We start from the raw sequence: 8,162 nt of genomic DNA on the forward strand, positions 1-8,162 counted from the left end.
CACACACACACACACACACACACACACAAATGATTATCGATTTCATAAATTAGCGCGACCTTTCTTAAATTGAAGACCATTCTTAGATATAGATACAAAATCTTGCGTAATGTTTATTTCGAATGATTAACAGTTTCATAAATCATAAAAGATTTATTATACAAATGTGTAATGTTATCGTGCTAATATAATTGTACTGTAGCTGATAATAGTCAATTGAACTTCTTCTGGTAAATGTGATTTGTTGAAATGAAAGTAAGTATATCGCAAGTTCTCTACTTTATCCACCTTTAATAAGATCGCGTAACACAAATGTACTTATTGAGTACAGATAAATGATGCTTTAGTAATATTCTAACTTAGACCTCAATTTGTTGATTTTTTTATTTGTTTACAGTTGATTTGTTTATAGTATTTAAAATAATAGATATATTATTCAAATAAGATGAAATACAGTTTCCTAAAAAAACTGAAACAACTGAAAAAGCTAATAAAAAATGAAGTTCATATAAATAAATTTAAAAAATATAATTCTTGATATACTTCGGCTTTTAATCAGGAGATGCGGTAATGTCATGTTAAAAAAAATCATGTTAAAAAATATATATAAATTGTAATTAAATCAGAAATTAGAATAAAACATTCATGTGTTTTTATAAACAATTTAGAAAAAAAGTATATAGAAGTATAAAAAGTATGAAAAAAGATAAAAAAAGTAATTGTACAAATTTAATTCTTAATTATTTAAAACACCTTGCTAAATATATATTTTTTTTATAATAAAAACTCGCGAAAAAATATTTCACATACAAGATGTTTTATAAATGCATGTCAATATTTTTGTAGATAAATCTATACATTAAAATAAATAAAAAATGTCACATAAACATATCTTCTACATATTTAATTTTCAAGTTATTAGATGACTAAAAAAAGTGTTTGAATTAAGTATGTGTCTTGAAAAGCCTCAATGTAGCAACTTAAGAGGAGAGAAAATGATGGAATTGCTTCGAAATGGATTCGCGATTTTAAGAGAAATAAAAAACGTTTTATTGTCTGTAACTCCGCAATTTTACAATACTTGTTATTGTCACAAGGATACTCAATCGAATACCTAGTTTTTACTCGCAAAATCGCTCCTTATCGCTCTTTTCGAGATCTTTTCTGAACACGATGTTATCTCTGCAGGTCGTTATTATTTGGTATTTACAATTTTGATTTAAATAGAAACATTTTATCATTACACCGTTACCTGTACGGAAAGATAATCATTTATATCTCGCGGAATTTAAAAATTAAATAAATTGAATTGAATCATGATTACAGAATACGTTTCATTCCTTCCTTTCGATGCGCGTTAACCTATTGAGTATGGGAAAAAGTTCGTGGCGATTTTTTAGTAAAATTAAAGTGTTTTTCTTAGAGTATTGAAATCAATTTATTTAAACCAAATATGCTCCATTATTTTCTATTTTGCCATTTTTGGGGTAGAGCCATAATTCCATCGCGATAGAACTTCTGTGGTTTCTGATCGAAAAACTGCTTCAAGTGATTTTCACAGGCCTCTTTTGAAGCTAGCTTTACACCATTAAAAGAGTTCTTCAGAGACCTAAACAAAATGATAGTTTGAGGGTGCTATGTCAGGACTATACGGTGGATGAATTAAAACTTCCAGCCAAGCTCTTGCAATTTTTGCCGAGTCATCAAAGATGTGTGTGGTCGAGCGTTGTCGTGATGGAAGATGACATTTCTCCTATTGATTAATTCTGGCCGCTTCCTCTCAATTGCTTGTTGTAATCTCTGCAATTGTTCACAGTAGAGTTCGGAATTAATTGTTTGATTGGATGATAACAGCTCATAGTGAACGATTCCCTTCCAGTCCTACCACACATAACATCACCTTTTTCTTCATCAATTCAGGTTTTGCGATTGCTTGCGCCTTCTCTCTTTTCTTTATCCACGATCTTTTTCTAATTGGATTGTCATAGGTGATCCATTTTTCATCCAGTTATCATTTTCTTCAGAAATAGCTTAATTTCATTCCGTTTCAGTAGTGTATCACAAATGTTAATTCGGTCAATCATGTTCCTAACACTCAACTCGTGAGGAACCCAAACATCGAGCTTCTTTTTGTATCCAGCTTTGTGTAAATGATTTAAAACTGTTTTGTGGTCGATACCTAGTTCCCTGGCAATCTCCACAGTGCTCACATACTTATCACGCTCGACTTTTACCATGATTTCATCGAACTTTTCAGTGATTGGTCGATCGAAGCGAGGTTCATCTTTCACATCGAAATTTCCAGCACGAAAGCGAGCGAACTATTTCCGTGCTGCTGATTTTGATAGAGTATCTTCACTGTAAATAGCGCAAATTTTTTCACAAGCCTGTGCAGCATTCTTGCCTTTATCGTAGTGATACTGCAAAATGTAGCGAATTTTTTCCTTATTTATTTCCATTTTCAAAATAAAATAACTTTTGATCCACTTCACCGATTTCAATCTTTTTCGGCTCAAAACAAAGGTTAAAATGTCACTTTTTAAACGCACGTCTAGTGTTGCCGATGTGATTAGTAGTTGCCGACTGCTGTGCATTTAATGCCATCTAGCGGGAAAAACGTCACGAACTTTTTCCCACCCAATATATACAAAAACTATTCACAAAATATCGCCCGAAATTCGAAAATATATTTAAATGCCTGTGGCCTTCGCGAAAATCACTTGTTTACCATGCTCGTAAATGCGCCATGTATATGTGAGGTAACTCCGATATTTACGCCGCATCTATCAAAAACTTAATTTATTATTATTTACTGTGTTCAAAGTAAACAAATTATATTAGTAAAAACTTTGTACTGTCTACTATGAACAAAAAATATTAGAAATCCGAAATATTTATTTTTCGTATTAAAAAAAACTTTTTAAACCCTTGCATTTTATATCTCATAGGAATGGAATATGCGACTATTTATAAGGGGAAGGGAAAGGGATATTATGGCTCATGAAAACACAAATAATGCTTATAAATAAGATGTAAAATGATACATAATAAAATGTGTTTATAAGGTTTTATTAAAGAATAAGAATAAAATATGTATATGAAATAATAGATAACAATTACGATCTTCTTACATATATTACAAGTGTTATGACATAAGATATGTATTTCATGTAATGCGTTTATTGCATTTAGTAACTAACATTTAGTACACTAAATCCAATTTATATACTTTGGGTATAAATTCGACCCGCTAAAAATGCCCAGAAAATATATCCCAGAAAGATATGCAAGACAAACTGATTATGACACATATTGATATAATGTTAAATAACTCATAAACTTTTAATTTTTTGATAATCTTACTTTAATAACTTTGAACAGAATAATGAGATCAATTGGTAAAAAGAAAACGCATAGTTGCTTATTCAAAAAATTATCCATTTTCGATACATATTCTTTTTAAAGCAATTATGTTTTTTTTCTACCAATTCATCTCATTATTCTGTTCATAAAGATATTAAGATACGATTACTAAGAAATAATAATTTACGAATCATTTAACATTTATGTCAACGTATGTCAGAATAAAGTATAAATATTTCATAAGCTATTGGTTTTAATATCTCTATCTTAATACTTTTATATGCAAAATAATATTAGAGGAATCATATTATGTAAAAAAAATTATATAATTCCATTTAAAAAATGGATGTGACCTTCATATCTTTTGACACTTCCATTTAGAAGAAAGACAACAAGACCAAGATACGTTCTTCTTGAAATCGTTCTATCTTGAAATCGTTTCATTTAAAAACTTTTTTTTGCTATCATAAAAATCAAGCAAGATATTTCAGATGATCGAGTTAGGTAGAATACCCTGTATAAAATATGTCCATATATATAATATTTTTCTCCTAAATGCTACATCCATAAATGCGTGCCTATAAAAGAGTTAGAGTAGAAGATAAGTTTTTATGTGATAGATAGGTAAATTTTTATGTGATGAGATAACGAAACGCATAGAAACGTTTTAGTGATCAGAAAGGAACATTTATAATTCATAAATCTCAATGAGAATAATGTAGATACACAGACCATGCAAACTGCAAGAAGTAGTGCTTTTAATCAGCTATTTTTGTTAAATTGATTTAAACTTTCATAAATAATTCGATATCTAATTCAAAACAATTTAGCTGAATATTATTCTACTTTAAATTAAGGGATACACATTTATATTAATTAACTACAGATAACGATACTGCAGTTGTTATGTGTTAAGTATGTAGCTCACAATTGATTAGTTCCTATAATAATAAATTAACTAGTTAAATTAACTAGTTAAATTAATTAGTTAGAATTTTTTAATATGTGTATCAGCATTGTTATAATCATGTTACAATACACTCACTTAATAGTTATTTTTCTTATAATTATATTTTGTTAAATTATAACACAGTAAAATATAAATATTTATATATATTTGTACTGTAACATTAAATATTAATAGTAATAAATAAGATATATAAATCTAAAAACAAAACATCTATAAAAATATACAGCATTCAAGAGCATTATCATATTTATTACGGTATACAATTGCAAAGTTTAAATATCAGTTCTTTCAAAAATGAAAAAGTATTAGTACGAGAATAACGATCAAATCAATTATGTTTGAAATCTCAATAGAAAATGTATATGGGAATTACCTCGATGACAAGTTGGCACCCCCATCGAATTGTTGAAATTTGCAGTAAAGTCCTTGCAGAGACATCCAAGCTACTGGCGCAATTTGTCGAGATGTCCTCACTTGGCATCTGAATGCAAGCAGACTGCAGGATTACCGAATTACTACGGAATTACTACCTGTCTCCGTTGGTCATTCATCATCATATATGAGTGATGTGCTTATAAAGATGTATAAAGAACTCTAGCCTAATATCAGCAAAATGGACAATCAGGATTGCCGACATCGCGATACCAATCAGTACCACATTAGGTATTTATGTACTCAAAGTCACAGTTATATACACATTTACAGACGACAATTCTTTTTAAAAGATTTTCTTAATCATGTTAATCATCAACAATATTGTTAATCATAATCTTTCAGTCATTACACAATATACATGTTTTTTCTATAAGCTTATTTTAATACTTTCTTCTTTTCCCGAATTAAATTTAAAATGAAAATTAAATATAAGTAACTTATAATATTTGATCAGATTTAAATAATTTTTAATAATGTCGTAACTATATGTATCATATAATAATATAATATAGACAGAAATAGAACTGTAGAATAAGAATTAAGAATAATATGTAACTAATAAACTTTTTATTAAGCATTCCAGTTTTCTTTAATTAGTGGTTACTTTATCGAGATAAAACTATATTTCTTTAATAAAAACAGAAAATTTCTTGAATTTATATCGATTAAAATTTTAATGACTTGTGGTCGTTCCTAAGTAGATTTAATTAAATATCTTCTTAATTTCATACCTGAATGCAAAGTGAATTCAATTAAATTGATGGCCATTAAATCTTTTTGTTCAATCGAATTTATTTTGCAATAAGACACAAAAAGTATAGTCAGTATTTATTTGAAAATATTATTTATTTCAAACAAATCAGATGTGTATGATCTCGAATGAGATTAATTAGGAATTCCATTACATAAGAATCAAAAGACTGAAAAAAATTGCTGACCAACATTGTGATAGTAAAGAAATATGTTTGTGTTACACTATAAAATTTTATTTGTAAGAGCACATATTGACGGAGATATTTTCTTCTTTGCTCGAAGTTTAAAGGCAGACACCTGAATCAACGAGTACTTTCCCGCGGAAACAGTTCGCATTTTGCAAAGCCGATGTTGATTCTGACAGATTTGCCCGAAAGAGCTGTCAAACAAAACTCGAAACTTTCGAGGAAGATTCTATTTGGGTAAGTAAAATAAAGCCAAATCTTTTATATACATACATTGCACAGTAACTACATAACAACAAGATAGAATTTAATCACAAAATCTGTAACAACAATTATTTAGAATCTCATAATTAATGGAAGAAGTTATAAAAGAACACTTATTCAATTTGGGTATATGGAAATTTTATTGTTCTGTTCAGTAATTTATTATTGAGATAATCGGCTAAAGCCAAGTCTATTGATTTCAGTAAATTACCAATTGTTAATCAATTGTTGTCGTAAAAAATAATTAACAATTTTTTGTCATTTCCCAGACTCGACAATTATACATCATGGATTTTAATCTTCTAGTTCGCTGATAATAAAAGAGATATCTCATCTCTGTGGCTTCAGAGAGAGCCGGATCATAGTTTGGAAATTCTATAGCGATAACTCGATTTAAACTGAGAGTCAACTCCTGCCGCTGAAACATCGCGAACTGCGTCGGACTTGAAATTAATAGTAACTTCTGTGCTCGCGAGCATATCCGCTGAGTGCTTTGACTACATATACGAAGCAAAATCTCGACGGTAATACGAAGGTAATTTTCATCGAGGACACTTTGACTTCAATCAAGTTTCTTGCACCGAGAACGAGCTAGCTTAAAATTCCATCGTCTTGTATATTTAACTTTTATCAGGTCATCGAGCGTTTCTAGAAAAATATTCAATAATTACTCATCTTGTTCTTCAAAATACGTATACTTACATGCATCATTGTAATCGCTTTTGTATTATGAATGAAATTTTGACTGTTACTGAACATTTGTATAGAAAATTAGATCATAATTGTCAACTTATTATACTTTCAAGTCTAATGATTAAAAATTTCTATATTCAAAGAAGATTGTGTTTTATTTTTATTGTTTGATTGTTAATTAAGCTTCTTTTGTACTGCGCAATTTTACGCTATGCGAAAAATGAAAAAAATAGTTATAAAATATTTGACATGTTTTTCTTTCCAATCTCAAACGACAGTTACATTGTACTTAATTCAGACATACAACTATGAAAGTGTAGTTGGTTGCTTTTGTTGATAAATTTATTGCTTTTGTTATTAAATTTTTTTTCTATTTTGTGTCATATTCGCATACATATAAACAGAAAAAAAGAAAGATGCTTGTGAGTGTTCGTATCATAAGTAGACACGAACGCAAGATCGATAGCCCAATCGCGTATTTTTCCGGCTTGTATTTCCCCAGATTCTAATTCTGGTGACGCCGGTTGACATTTTTCATCTCGATGTGCTCGACTCGATCACACACGTATGTACATGTATACACATATCTAACACATTGAATGGTAAATCGATCGAGCGATCTCACATGCCCAGTTTGAGGCCGAAATCGTGAGGAGTACGTAGATAGATAACGCCAATAGTGATAATCCAAGGAGATTATTGGAATCTTGCCAAGTCCTTTTCAATATGGAGCTCCCACATCAACTCACTCCACTTTTCCTTGCGTTTATCCGATCGCTCGACACACGTTGTATAACGTGGCACAATGGACAAGAGAAAAATACGTTGGCCAGGTAAAAAGAGTAGGTGATACGGACTTTGTAGTTGAGGCTTTTCGCGACGGAATTAAATTTACATCTTGTGAGTGGAAAGAAACTTTTAAGATGAAGCAACCTATTATTCCGACAATGCGCATAGTATGATGAACAATTAAATTTTAGAATATGACATTGACGAATCCATTTCATAATTAGAATATTTTTCTCTTTCTTACCGTTCATTTATTTCTTGTTTAAAGAAAATTATTATTATTTGCTTCAGACAAAAGTCGTATGCTTCAGACAAAAGTTAACATTCTTTTCGAAAATATCTTCAATTTTGAAAAATATTTCGTTGCCATAAAAACTCTTAAAAAGCCCATAAAAATTGATAAGAAAATTAAGAAAAGGAATCTCAATCTACATGCAGACGAAGTAGCACAGATTGATCCGACTGTTTCTGGGGCATGTTTGAAGTACCCATAGTCATAACGATCCGTTTGATGAATCCGTTGGATGAATTAAGAAAGAAATTTAATTCTTGATAAACAACCCTCCGAACTTTCTCAGTTCTTTCTTTACTCCTCACTCATCATTCTTCACTTTTTTTCTCTTCTCTGAGAGGGAGATTGGCGTTCAAAGTACGATGATAAATGAGCTATTCTGAATCGAAACGACTCTACTACGCCTGTTTTACTTAGT

This window comes from Atta cephalotes (genome assembly GCF_000143395.1).
Source record: "Atta cephalotes unplaced genomic scaffold scaffold00007, whole genome shotgun sequence".
Lineage (NCBI taxonomy): Eukaryota > Metazoa > Arthropoda > Insecta > Hymenoptera > Formicidae > Atta > Atta cephalotes.